The sequence below is a fragment of the Octodon degus genome, unplaced genomic scaffold, assembly GCF_000260255.1.
Source record: "Octodon degus isolate 3935 unplaced genomic scaffold, OctDeg1.0 scaffold00250, whole genome shotgun sequence".
NCBI classification, from domain to species: Eukaryota; Metazoa; Chordata; class Mammalia; order Rodentia; family Octodontidae; genus Octodon; species Octodon degus.
This window is the reverse complement of record NW_004524826.1, coordinates 1898858-1913408: the sequence shown is the minus strand read 5'-3', so window position 1 is coordinate 1913408 and position 14551 is coordinate 1898858. Positions and strand designations below refer to the sequence as shown.

General features: G+C 48.0%; 2 pseudogenes; both read right to left on the bottom strand.

The window, feature by feature from the left end:
* Positions 1 to 8725: 8725 nt before the first annotated feature.
* LOC101573182 lies at positions 8726 to 9025 on the bottom strand (annotated as a pseudogene).
* Positions 9026 to 12864: 3839 nt separating this feature from the next.
* Positions 12865 to 13302, bottom strand: LOC101566142 (annotated as a pseudogene).
* Between the last annotated feature and the right edge of the window lie 1249 nt (positions 13303 to 14551).

Sequence of the window (14551 nt, the reverse complement as noted above, 5' to 3'; positions counted from 1 at the left end):
ACTTAAGTTAAATATAAGAGGTACAAGTCCAAGTTACAGTGGTCCCATCAGCTTGGCCATCTGGTAGATGTAATGGGTGGCAACATCAAGAGCACATGTTGTAATATTTGGTCACATTCCAGGTCAGAGATGGACAAGAAGAGACAGGATTTATAATCCTTCAGAGAACATTCCCCAGTGCCCTAAGGACCTCCCAGGAGGTGCAGCCTCACCAAAGTCCATAGCACCTCCCACGAGCATTGCCTGGGGACCCGGCCTTTAATATGTGTGCTCTGAGAATACTACCAGTGTTCAAACCACAGAGCCCTGACCAAGTCCCTCAAAGGGAGTAGAAGTGACGTGGGCCATTTACAAGTCAAAATCAGATCTTCTTCCCACTTTCTTTTCCCTTCTGTAGGCTAAGGTTGAGGTGGCAAGGCAGTAAGAGCAGTATGTGTGCCTAAATTACTACCCTGAACACAGTCCTCAACTACTTTCTAAGTCAGAAGTAAACCCTGCGTTGACAGTGGGATTTCAATGGGTCCGTGTTACAGCAGCGAGCATTAATATAGCCTTATCAACACAGCCTTATCATTAGCACAGTCAGGCCAATGGGATTATGCCTCACACTGAGGATTTTAGGATCCAAGAGGCCAGCATAGCCGAGACCAGAGGGAAAAGCCACCAGCCACAACCAAGCATGCAACTTGCTCTAATCAGATCCAGCCACCATTCAGACAAATTCTTCAATGTGATTTTTTTTCTCTAGGACACAAGAGAAGTAAAACGCAAGAGGGAGGCAGAGGTAGACAAAGGCAGGGAAGATAACAGAAGATTAGAAAGATGAAGGAAGCTGAATTTGCAGAGGCTGAGGGCCTACTTAGTTGTAGGCTGTGTATCTTCCAGAGCCGCCACCTTGAAGGCCCTCCGAATAGCAGCTACGAATGCAACCCACTGCTGCAATTGCTGTGTGGCGGCAGCACACGGCCAAGGACACATGAGTGAGGCTGACGTCAAACCTGCCCCTCTTGGACTAAGACCCCATTCTAGCTCTGGGCTGAGTTCATCCAGAGGAAAGGCCTAAAGTGGCAACCCCCTGGGGTCTCCTACATGTGGTAGTACTGTATGCACTGTACACTAAGGCTGTGGACTGGTGGTGACCTTGACTAATGTCAGCCCACAAAGTCCTTGCCTTGAAGTCAGCCTCAACAGGAAGCCACATTCCAAGAAAGAAAAATCGGATAAACAAGATAAAACTGAAAAGTTCATTCTCATAGCAAAATGAAAAAAGCTGTCACTCTCTTCCCTTCCTAGACCTCTTCTCCCCAGCTTAGAGCCTCATCCTAGCCAAATTCACTCCCCATTTGGAAGAGAAGCCAGGAATGTTCTTGGCTGCAAGGAACCAAAGAAGTGTATTGGATTTGACCCCAGAGGATCTGGACTGCTGTGGAGTAGGAACAGTGCAAGACAGAACCAAAGGAGCCATGGGAAAGAAGCTATGGGATGACCTCTGGGGACAAGGTAGAAAGAGAAGGAAGGCAGATGAGGTCCCAGAAACAATGCTTCAGAGATTCAGAAGGGGGTGATATTTCCCCTAGAGAAGACAAGTAAAACTCTGCAGGAGTTAAACAAGAGCTTACACAGAACTCCATGTAAGGAAATATCAATATTTCTTGCAAAATTAATCACTGAGCAAGTATCATCATTCATAAAGAAAGGAATTTTTCCAATCCAGGAAATTGGCACAACCTTTTCTGAAAGGTAATCTGGGTCTCCCTACTTTAAACATTCAAGCCCTTGGACCTAACAAATCTACTTCTAGGAAATTAATCAACAGAAATGCTCCCGCTCTTGGAAATGTATGGAGAAATCAGTACAAAGATGTTTGTGTTGATCAGAGGTGCCCTTTGAGTGCCTTGCCTATGAAATTTTGTCAGTCATTTCATTTTTTGGGAAACATTATGCATCTGTGAGCTGACCCAGATGAGAATGAAGATGCCATTTGACCTTGTAGAGGAGCCAAGACCCAGTATTTCATTTCTAGCTGGCCTACACCATGACATAAGAGTCCCTTAAAGGCAGAAAGAAACCACACCTTCCTCTCGGCTCACATTCAGTGCTGTCACGAATCCCAGAATATGTGTGTCCAGCCCTATTTGCTGAAGGAATTCATGCTTCATGATCATGCGTTGAATTAGGCCCTTGTCTTCATCAGTCCAATATTCTAGAAGCAAAATTAGTGAAGAACTGCTTTGGCCTGCAGTAATCAGCTACTCTCTATCAGGGGAAAGAAAAAGGTCTCGAGGAAAGGAAAAGGAAGAAAAATGTGGTGGGCAATTTAAGTTCTCAAGATGAAATACATTAGAAATTTTAGCTTGCGGTCCATACCTTGAACCTCCAAATGACTACAGGTAGTTCTTTTCTAGGGAAAGTTCTGTAGACCTTTCATGGACTTTTCAAACACAACTCAGGTTCATGACACTCCAAAAAGGAAAAATGATTGAGGAATACTGAGACAAGGGAGTTTTTTCTCTCAGAAATGGAACATTGTCCAATACATTCTGCTGAGGAGGAATACACCGGGATGAATGTGAAGCAGTAAGAAAAGGCCTGTGTCACAAATACACCTACAAGTGACTCCATAAAATAAACTGTCACAATGATGCTTCAATTTTGCTTTTTCAAATTACTAATATGATACTTCAAGGCATTACAATTTAAAGATGTGTTCATTATAAAATACCTACTTCAGCTCATTAAAATATATTGTGCTATCCCCTGATCAAGTATGGAAAGGCATTTCTAGACGTTTTTTTTAAAAAAAGGAAATAAATTTCTGAAGCAAACAAACTGAAAGTTTGGAAAATGCCTATTAAAAAAAACATACTGTCATCCAGGTAAATGCACGTGCATCATAAAATTGTTGCTCAAACACTTCCAGGCAAGTAGCCAAAGCAACTGATTTTCTGTGACAGCTTTTCATTAAACTTAGTAAATAAAAGAGGAATGCTATCAACCCATTTCCCAAATCCTTAGGATATTGGCTTCTCTTCTAGTACAACCACGATCATTTTACCAAAAGAGCAATCAATTTAGCTTCAAACAGTTGCTTTCAGAAATCTCTGCTGCTTGGTTAATTGTATTGCCTTTCTAGAGGTGCATTTGGTGTCACTTCTTGATATTTTATCATGAACCAAATTATATTAGCTAGGCAGAAATTTTCCATAACATGTTTTAGTATATACCAGCATTAACTTTTATCATATTCCCAAACACTTTCTACTATAAATGAGTGGATATTATGGCATTTCCAGGGACAGAACTTCCCAATGTTCTTCACCCTTTATCCCTCCAACATCTTTTTCTCTCCCATCCTTACCATCAACCTACAAATTAATAAATAGCTACTTCTGAAGCTACTTAGCTCTCTGCGCAGGGAGATGATAGCATCACCAACACCTTTATTAGCATTTACCTACCTGCTTCATCATGCTAAGTGTTATGAAAAGCAAATTAATCAGAGGCAGTGCGCGCTCTCTAGATACTACCAATCAAACAGAAAGAACTCCCATACTTACACTCAAAAAGACATCTGGGTGTAGGAGGACACAAAGAACTAACCTCGAGGATAAGTAGCTTAGCTGAAAACTTGCAATTTCGTTCTATACTCATTAGATAAATGATAGAAGAGTGTTGCTGAAAAATAAACACACACGTACAGATACATGGCATTTGTACTTCATCATATGTGAAAGCTGACTTGAGATTAGGCGTTACTCCTGCATGAGCCAATTACAGGAATGTGAGCCGGGTGCCTGGTGACTGGTGCTCCAGTGGCTCAGGCTCCAAACTCTTAGCTCCTCACTTTTTCTGCCTCTGGCAGTAGTGATCACTAAAATGGTTGCATTGGCTATCTCCTTGTTATCTAAACTTTTCCTCCCTGATGGCCATGGCCAGTGAGAGGCTGAGGGGCCTAGAGAGGAGCTGCGGCAGCTGCACGAGTGGGGCACAGGTCACCAGAGTACCCATGGGAGCTGATCCAGGTGAGATGTGCCCAGCGCAGAGCTGGGACCAGCTGAGCCTGAAAAGCTTGGAAGAAGGAGAGCGCCTGTGTGGCCAGACCCCAGGGCTGTGGAGCAATGAAGAGCCAAGGCTGAGGCTGTGTGCATCACGCAGCTCTGGGGAGCCACTCTCTCACAACCACTGGAGATCTGCACAATTACTTTGACAATTTTCTGGAAGTGCTTTGACAAAGGATGCATGACAGACCATTGGTACAAGAGTGGGCTGAACAAAGCCAAGCCCAAAAGCAAGGTCTTAGGCTCAGCCCTGGGGCTTTAGGAGTCCAAGCTACTCACACTACCATTCACAACTATTGCCCACAGCCCTGTCCAGAAGCCTGACCTCTCTCCAGGTCCATTAGCCCATCCAGAGACTCACTGTGCCACTAAGTCCTATGTCCTACACTTCTCACAACCAGACACACCCCACTTTTTCTGTTGAAGATCCATCTTTCTCCCCTTTCCTGAGTTTGGGCAGTGTAGTCAGTAGGACATATTGAATCTCAGCTTCCCCATCTGTAAATCAGAGGCAGTGGTACCCATTCTGCAGGCTGTTAGCACTAAGGGATGATTACTGCTGCCTCTTATTGCTTCTTCTGGATCTGCCAAGCCAGCCCAAGAAGCTGCTCTTGGTGCTGGAACTACAGGTGTGTACAGCCAGAGGCCTCTGTGCCCTCTGCCAGGAAGGCAGCAGGCCACTCCTGCTGTGGGCTAGGACATCTTTATGACCAGACCAATAGTCCTTGCTTGGACATGAAATTAGTAACTGAATGTTAGAGTCATTTCCATGAAAGTCTGTTCCTTCAGAGCCATCACCTCCTGGCATCTTTCCAGCTAATGGAGTAGAGAAAGAAAAACACGATCACAGAAACCTCGGGGCCTGCACTCTTTCTCCAGCCATCAACCTCAGTCCCAGGTTGGCCCACCTTGGCTCCACCCTGCTGGGTCAATGCTGCCCCAAGCCTAACTCCTATCTTATCTCCAACTTTGTGCAGCAAGACACATATCCCATGCTGACTTTCTGAGACAGTTTACAACCTCAATGGACAAGAAGGAGGTAGAGGGATGGAAACAGAGGACTGGGAGGAGGAAACAGATGTGGGCACCAGCGGTGATGAAGATCTGCGCTGTCTGTGCATCGTCCACTTATCCCCCACCCTTTCCTCTCAGCCCTTCAGTTCTTGTGCTCAGATTGGAAAGACTTTTCTTGGACAGAAGAGACCATCCAGCATTTTAATACCCACTGTTCCTTCCTTTGACTTAGCTTGGACTCTCCCTGAACATGTGAACATCCCCAGGATGGAAAGCTGAGGACATGGTAGAGAATCAAGGTTTAGAAGAGACAGAAAATCGTACCCATCATATTTCCACGGTGATTCACAGTGGATTATGCATGTCCACAGATTCAGCTGCATTTGATTCTCACTAGCAAAGCCACTACTCAGAAAAGTGGGAAATACTTTAGTGTCATCATTTGCATTTTAGAGAGACTCCTGATGACCCCAAACACTGGCCCCCACACTCGCATCATGTTCACAGTAACAAACTGAACACAGGGCTTCGGGGATGTAGCTCAGCGGTACAAGTGCCTGCCTGGCAAGTGCAAGGTCCTGAGTTCGAGTCCCAGTACCAAAAAAGAAAAAAAAAGTCCAAGCTGCTCTCAAACCCAAATCCAAAGTTCTGTTTACCTAAGAGCACAACTGGCTACAGTCAGGTCACCCTCCTTCCTCCCTGTCCTTGGCCTCTCAGGTGCCATCTCTGAACAGTGGGTCCCTAAGTCTGAGACACATTTCAGATACAGCAGTTCCCCTCCAGCCCCCATGCTCCTGCATCGATGGAAGGTCAACCCATCCTCATCTAACTTCCACCTTCCCTGGGCAGTATGCTGAGAAGCTGGCTTAGCCTTGGTACTGTACCTGTCGGCATGAAATGCATACCTGAGGCTACATCCCTTTCATTCACCTTTCTGAGTTTATTCCTGCAGCAAATAATGTGCTTCCGCCATGTGCCAGGACACTTTCTTTACCTCCAGCATCCTTTCAAATTCCCCTAACAGTGTTTATTACTTCTGTTTTACATATGGGAAAGCTGAGCTCCTATAACACTTTTATCAAATTCCCCTGTGAGCTCCCTGAAGCCAGTCTTACCTTGCATTTTCCTGCCCCATCTTCCTGCAGGCACTCAGCAAACTGCTGTTAGCTGGTGCTGATTCCGAGCCAGCTGGGCACTGAGCAGCCTGCCCCCTACCACCACACGGAGCCCTCCCTGTGCTAGGCCTGCCTCATGTAGCTGCACACAATAAAAATGGACCTGGATGCCTCCTGTTTTATCAGCCCCACAGGCACTACCAGAGCTTTGCAAACTACAGTTGGCTGAAAATTGAGTTCTTGCCACATCTCCCAAAGAACAAAGTCAAAAGCAATCATTTCAAGTAAGGGGTGCCATATCCAAACAGCGAGGACCCCTGCCAGCCAAGCCCCCTCTAAGGAGGTGAGCTTTCAGGCGAGGCTTCTGGAAAACTGACATGCATGATACCTGCTCTTCCCTATTGCCCCAGAACCCTTGGCAGTGTGAGCTCTGTCCTGATACATTCTGACCAGAACAGTCCACTAACTTCATCCAGGCCTTGGTAAGTCATCCGATCCCAGAGTGCCGCCATCTGCTAGGAGAACACCTAGACACTCTGCTAGGGAGGACCCCAGAAACTCTGTTCCCAAGGCAGCATCCCCCACAGGTATTTTAGTCCAGAAGTCACACCCAATCCAGGACCACTAAACCAGGCCTGACCTCATGACAGGGTTGAGAATTCAGAGCCAATAGACAGAGACACCCCCATGAGAAGAAAAGCAAACACAGGGGCATCAGCTGTTTCCTCTTAGGAGCTCATTAATAAGATAATAAGAAAGTCTCATTAGAGGAACATATTTAGAACAATCCCTCCTTTGGAAGGTCACAATTCCTGGGAACAGCTTTAGCTCTGCATAGCAGCTCCCACGCAAAGCGCAAGACACAATCTGTCTGTGTCAGAGGGAATGAGTCAGCCTGCGGCAGGGGGAGACGAGGACAGGGGCAGAGCACTCCCGCTGCGCCACCACAGCCATCCTGGGCTTGCCAGCGAGATGGGCTGTTAGCAGGATGCCAGCTCCCTTCGCTGTGGTTCTAAAGAGGATCTCAGAGGCTCCCAAATCAGGACAGAAGCAGCCTGCCTCCCAAGCAGTTTCTCCCTCTGAAGGAGGATGCAGCCCACCCAATGCCCCACTAGTCTGCTTTGCAAACTGCAAAACTGCATTGGCGCCTGGCCCACACCTGCCAGCTTCTCACGTGAGTGGGGCTTGCAGCTATTCATCTGACCTGGAAGAGCTCCTCTGCTGCAGGCATCCACACCCTCCTGTCTGGAGTTTATGGGGCGTGACTGTACCCTGAACCTCGTGTGCAATGCTAGGGAATCAAGCAGTGAATGCTGAGTCCTTGGGTCTTTCCATGTCAGCCTTGCTCCCCCACTTTTCATAATCTTCCCTTCCCACAACAGGGTGCAAAGATAACCTGAACACCAGCATATCAGCCCCCCACAGGAAGTCCTACCTGCTCCTGGCCTGTTGCCTCCCTCAGTTACTGTCCCAGAGGCTCTGCCCAGAAACAAGCCACAAGTGCAGGAGCCAGGCAGCCTCCCTGTGCCCAGAGCACAGAGCCATGCTAGGAAAGGCAGCCCTGCTTGCTTCCCAGTCCATCCATCCTCATGCCCCATAAAAGAGCCAGTCTGTGCCCCAGCACCAGCCTCTCTAGCTTCCCCTACTGCTGCGAGCATTTCCTAGTGTCCACCCCAGTGCAGCCTGTCTTCCCAGTCCCACCTTTCCCAGACACTATGTTCCTCAGCTTCCACCCATCAGACTCCATGCCCTGCATCTCTGCCCCTTACTCTCTCCTACCTCCTATCCACCTGACTTGTTCTAGTGCTGCCCACTGCAACCCTGGGTGATATGTGGCTCCATGATAGATAATTCCAACTTTCAGCATGGGTCTTCCACTACCCATCCACATGAGCATGTATTTCAGCCTCTGCATAGAAGGAACCATCCTGAGGCTTTGCTGTGTAGGAGCAGCTGCCACTCCAGCCTTGGCAACAGCAGCATCTCAGACTACAGAACAGGATGACCGTCCTCCCTCGGCCCTGCCTCTCTCACCTGCAGTTTCCTGCAGCGCAGAGATCACCAGACAGCTCTGTCTGCCATGACATTGTCAGCTTCCTGGGGCCACATAGTCCAGGGGCTCTGCTTAAGGACTCAGGCCCTGAAGCCAGACCAATGCTTTTAATCCCAGCTCTCCCATTACCAGCTGGGTAGCCCTGTGTTTTGTTTCTGTTTCATCAAATGGTGATGATAATACAGGTCCTGTCTTTTGGAGTTGCTTTAAAGACTGAATGCAGTTGGCATGGACTTAGAACAATATCCACAGCAGAAAATAAGTATGCTTTAAATGCTTGTAAATGTCTCACTATCAGCCATTTAACCTTCAAAATTTTATTTTATTTTATTTTTTGTATGTTTAAAAAAAATCTGATTTTATTACTCCCAGCAGAAGTGGCTATATGAGGTGGTGGTGGGCTCGGCTCAGGGCCTGTGTGGGCCTAATGGAGGTGATATCTGAGTATCTGGCAGGGGAAGGTGTGAGGCCAGGCCCCAAGGCCTTCAGACACGCTTCTGGGCCAACATGAAGGAAGAATGGCAAGCTACGGCTAAGCTGCCAATAAGGTTAAGAAATTCTTGAAGATCTAGCCACCCATCACTGTTGAGGTCCAGCTTCTTCATCATGCAGTCAAGACCACCAGGGTCCTTCTGGTTCTTTGTGAAAGCAGCCAGTTCTTTATTGGTGAACATCAGGAACTCTGTCTCGGAGAGTGTGACGCTGTCTCCATCCCTTCCAGCATACTTCTGGAAAACAGTATTCAGGGACTCAATGCACCGCTCAGTCTCTGTAGGGCTGGACATTTTTGTCGATCAAGTTGGAGCAGAGCACAGTGGAGCAGAGTGGTACGGGTTCCAAGGCCATGCTGAGCTGAACCTCCAAGATTTTAAAACAAGCTAAAAATGTCTATTATCTGTTCTACTGACCTTTCCAACCTCACCGTCAAGCCCCAAGTCAGCACGGCTCTTCAGGCTCACTGAGCCCATGCATATCCTGAGGGCTCCTGCTCCCACCTACCTGCCTGCAGCCCTCTGGCAATTCCCATCACCCTCTGTTGTGGTTTAGGTAAAACAATGTCTCCCCAAAGTCCTGTGTTCAGAGGTGGAGCTTTTGGAAGTTAACTACTGGAGGTGCTAAGCTATCAATGGATTGATCGACTGGTGAGTTTGTAGCTGACCATGCTGTTCCAAGGGGCAGCTAGTCAGAAGAGGGGTGACTGAGCATGGGCCCTGGAAGGACACATTCTCCTTGTTCTGGCTTTTCCTGGCTCCCCGGTCTCCTGGCTGCCAGGACATGAGCAGCTCTCTTCTGCTCACATCTTTCTACAGGCTGTTTCTCCTGTGGAGCCAGCAACTATGGACTGAACACACTGAAACCCTGAGCCACAATAAACTTCTCCCTCTTTATGTTACAAGGTAGGGTATTTGTCACAGCAACAAAAGAGTGGCTAAGGGAGAGCTCACACACACACACACAGGGTTTAGTGGTCTCCACTTTGTGCCCATAGTTCCCTGTTCCCCTCCCTCCCTCAAGGCATTTCCCTGCTGTGTTGCACCAGCCTGATTTCTGTAGCCAAAGGAACCCACTTTCTTCTCCACCAGTGCCAACTGCCTAGGACAGTAGCTGCTCCATAAATATTTGACACAAAAAGCAAATGTCCCAGCTGCATGACACATGAGTCATCGGCCATGTCTCTAGTTCTCCACTGTGCTGCACACAACCACAGCTTAGACTTCTTTTTCAAGTATGTCCAAATCCCAAATGGACAGCAAGGGCCATTGTAAGGATGGGTGAGGCAGGGGCGGGGCAGCACAAGGCAGCAAGGATGAGTCACCTGAGCCTGAGCTCCGAGCTTCAGCTCCATGCCAGGAGCACAGGGGCTAGGCAGCCAGGAGAACACAGAGCTGGCCTTGCACTGGTCGACTAGTGGACAAATGCCCTTTCCTTCCTGGGCTCTGGTTTTCTCAACTATGAAATGACAGATTCAAACTTTGTGCTCTCTACGGATTTTTTCCAACTCTAATGTTAGACCCCATGATTCAAACCACACTATTCCTCTACTGCAGACATCTTCAGTGGCTCCCCACTGCCTTTATAAGCAAGAGCCCATACTATACTAGCTACAAGGGCTGCGTGTGCTCACCCTTCCTTCCCTTGTGCCAGGTGGCCGGGTCTCCGGCTGGCTCCTCCTTCCAGGCTTTCGGCTCCACCCACAGCGCATCCTCCTCTCTACCACTCTGCCAGCCTCTCCCTCTGCGGGATCCAGCACAAATCCTGACTCCTCCCCACATCGCTCCCCGCCATCCCGCACACCAGGCCCTTGGCCTTCCTGTTCGTCTCCATCTATGAGATGTGTGCTTTATTTATTGCTCATATTCTGCCCTCATCTATTCTATGAGTTAGTATTTTCTTCTCACAAGGAGCCTGAGCTTTTTGCTAAGAGGCCTCATCTTTCTCGCTACGTCTTCCTCTCATCCCACTTCACACTCCATTAATGAAAGGATTCCACTGAGCTTGGCCAAATAAGTAACTTCCTGACTGAGTCATCATCTTCCAGGAGTCCCTGGGTGTTCGGAGGACAGCACTCAATGTCATATTATTTAGGGAGCTCGGTCTTATCAACCATGAAGACAGTTTTCAAAAACGCAGGATGCCTCAGTGTTTGCTGATGATCTCCTGCGGGAGACTGAGGCAGAAACTGCCTTTGTGCTCCTGGGGCTCCTCTAGCTAAGAAAAGCACACAGTCCAAATTCTGCATCCATGTATTCTAACTGCTCTTGCCGTACACTCACCTTGCCTCCCCCACAAACCTTCAGCCTCAATATGGATGCTTTGAAAATAATCCAGGCTAAACGGAGAGCAATCAAGAAGACTCTATCGAGCTACTCACCTCCTTTGGGCTTTTCTGCCTGAATTAGTCCTCCTCTGAGTCTGGTCTGCTTTGCAGGTCTAATTTTATCTAAAATAGATGTTCTTGCCTGCTTATTTTCTTGTTTTAACAATAATGTTGTGAAATGCATTTCCTCGCCCAGTGGCATCTATTCTGAAGTATCCAGAGTTGCTGTTTCTTTCATAAGGAGAAGTGAGGTGGTGGTGTTAGAGCCCTGAGAAGCACTTGCTGGCCTCCGCTCTGGTCTGAACTGGACCCTTTAGACCTGACACTTGGGGAGACTTCCTGGGCAGCTGGGGAACACAGCTTTGCTTCCAGGACTTGCCAGACTGGAAATGCCCCGCCTCCCACTACCTCCCATCCTCCTCTACCTATTCAATCTGCTCACCTCAGTGTCTCAGATTTGTGTCTACCAAGAAACATGAGTGCTTAGTTCTTGTGTCAGGCTCTGCTTTGTAGATGACTTGGGTGAAAGGAGATAGTTCAGAACAAATAAGGACAAACCCCAATCTAGCCAGGGAAATGGGGTTACCACCCACCAGATACTAAGAGGCCTGTCTTGCCTTGCTCTTCCTTGAGGTGAGGGGATCAAGACTATCCTGGAAACTCAACCAGGTGGCTTAGCACATCATTGGAGGGCTCAGCAGGATATTTTACTGACCAGTAAGCTGGTGTTGCAAAAGGGACTTGGCCAGATTATACTGGGATACCATCAGGGTCTCTTCCCTGAGAACCTACAGGTGCTGCCTGAGCCTAGCAAAACCTCTGCGCCCTGCGGTGAGCCACACTGAAATGTGATTGCTGTGCTCAAGGAACAAGTTCAGTCTAGGGGCTGAGAGTCCCACAGGGAATTGTGGGGGTGAGGGAGCCCTTACAGGGGAAGGTGAGCAGGGCTCTGTGGAGGAGGGGAGCCTTGAGTAAGAGAGGCAGGCTGGTCACCTCAAATGCTGAAGCAAACCGAGCAGGTATGGAAAGAGGAAGGGAGCTGCTTACAGACAGCACTGAGGCCCAGAGCCACAGGAGAGGCAGCTGCCAGCTGCCCCAGCAGAGCGCACCAGGCTGCATGTAGACAACTGGGGGTGTGGTGGGCAGGCCCGAGGGAGCCCTGAAGGACAAGTGAGGCAGCATCCTTGGTCGAGCCCTGAGCTAGACATGAGGGCCTCAGAGGCACGTGGAGGCACTTGCCTTTGTTGTGGAGTGGGATTCAATATCTGAGTGTTACCAGCACTGCCAAAGAGAGAAGGCAGACTTCCTCTGGGCCACTGAGGAAGCTCCACAGCCCTGGCCCTCCCATCCCTACTCAGCTCCACCCTGCACAACCACCTGGGTCTATGCCACCCATGACCCCAGCAGGCCTGGTTGGCACAGCCAGGTGCTCTTTATCCAAACTCCAATGAGAGGAATGCACATGATAAAACAAGAAATAGGGGCAAGTGGTGATTCATTTGTGAGCACTTATTGCCTGACCCCGGAGACTGAATCACCAGAATACTTCTTTGGAGCAGGCAAGTTCAGATTCGAAAGTCTTAAATTTATAAATTAAAAAAAAAAATACGAAAAATAATCCAATAAGAAATAATAAGAATATGGTGGTGCACACCTGTAATCCCATCACTCTGGGAGGTTGAAGCAGGAAGATCACAAGTTAAGTCCAATTCAGACAACTCAGCAAGATCTAATCTACTTTTCTTTTTCAACCTCAAAATCCCATGTTTATTGCAAAGGCAAATGGTGATTCTTATGGTAATCTTATCAGTAAGATTTCTGATAACAAGCATAGGCACCAGGATCTGCAAACTTTTTGGATTCGCAGCGACGGGGGTCAGCTACCAGCAGGGTCCGGTCGTACTAAATAAGAATATCTTTGATCTCGTTCTTGGAAGCCTCATCAACATATTTCCGGTAATAGGCCACCAGGGCTTTGGAGATGGACTGACGGATAGCATAAATCTGGGCAACTTGACCACCACCCTTCACACAGATACGGATGTCAACACCAGCAAACCGCTCCTTGCCTGGAAGCAGAACAGGCTCCAGTAACTTATATTGCAGTGTGCACGGCTCGATCATCTCCAGGGGGCACCCGTTCACCTTGATGAGGCCATTGCCCCGCTTGCAGTGTGCCACCCCTGTTCCTGTCTTCTTGTGACGGAAGATTTCCACGGACTGCAACGGACCCTTCCGCAGCATGGTTGCCAGCACAGACTCTGGAGCTCCTCACCGCGCGGCACCACAACTAGAAAAGGGCGCGAGATCTAATCTAAAACATAAGAACAGGATTAGGGATGCAGCTCAGTACAAAGACTCTGAGTCTAACCCAGGCAACTTAGTGACTTAGCAAGACCTTGTCTCAAAAAACCAAACAAAAAAGGGCTGGGGATAGAGCTCAATGCAAAGATCCTGGGTTCAACCCTCAGAATCATGAAAGAAAGATGAGGGGGAGGGAAGGGAAGGGAAAGGAAAGGAAAGAAAGGAGAGAGAGAGAGAGAGAGAGAGAGAGAGAGAGAGAGAGAGAGAGAGAGAGACTCTAACGTTTCCTTTGCTCCTTTTCCCCCCGTTCAAGTTCCCGCCATGTCATAACACTGGCCACAGTTGACAAAGGCCTTCCCCAGCCCTTATCTCCCTTCGCACCGCGTAGCTGCTGGCTGCCATCAGCAAAGACCCAGGTTCCAGGGGCCCCTGCCCCCTGCCCTTCCATATCTACATCCATCCCCAGATCACCTCATGATTTCTGTGTGTGAAGTGGCTCCTTGATGTGCTAGAGTGTCCCAGACAGAGGCAAGAACCAAGAGAGGTGGCATGAAAGGGCTGTGACAGGAGGATGGGTGGTGGAAAGTTAAACCCAAGGATCAAAGGGAGAGGCTGGCTGAGATAACAGGCCCATTTAGCACCCTGCGACTTCCTCTTCAGGGGTCATTTACAGCTAGGGGTTTGTCAAGTGTCATGATAAAGCCAAGTCTTAGAACAAACTTGGAAAGCAGCCCTTCTTGTCCCCCCCGACACCTGATGGTGCCAGACATAGACTTCATTTGGGCCTAGGGCAGCCTAGAGACTCTCTGGAAGTTTCCCAACACAGCTCACATAGGCAGATTCACGTATAGAGGGGCTGGTGTTCTATCTGTGTCTAAGTTCATTTCTGTGAAGTCAAAATATGTCTTCCTATGGAACTATTTTTGTAAAAAGTGACTGGTTCCCAAACTATGTGCAAAATCTTTCTACCCAAAATATAGCTGAAATTGAACACTTTCACAAAGGGAAAGTAGGGATGGAAAAAATAAGTCTGCTCTTATGAGTGAATACTAAAAAAAAAGAAAAGATTTCTAATAATGAGTAAAATTATATTTGGAGTTCCTTGAAGGTATATCTTTCTCCTTTCTCATTATTTTTCTGCCTTCTGGGTCTTACACATAGACCATCACTAACTGTTTCTGCACATCAA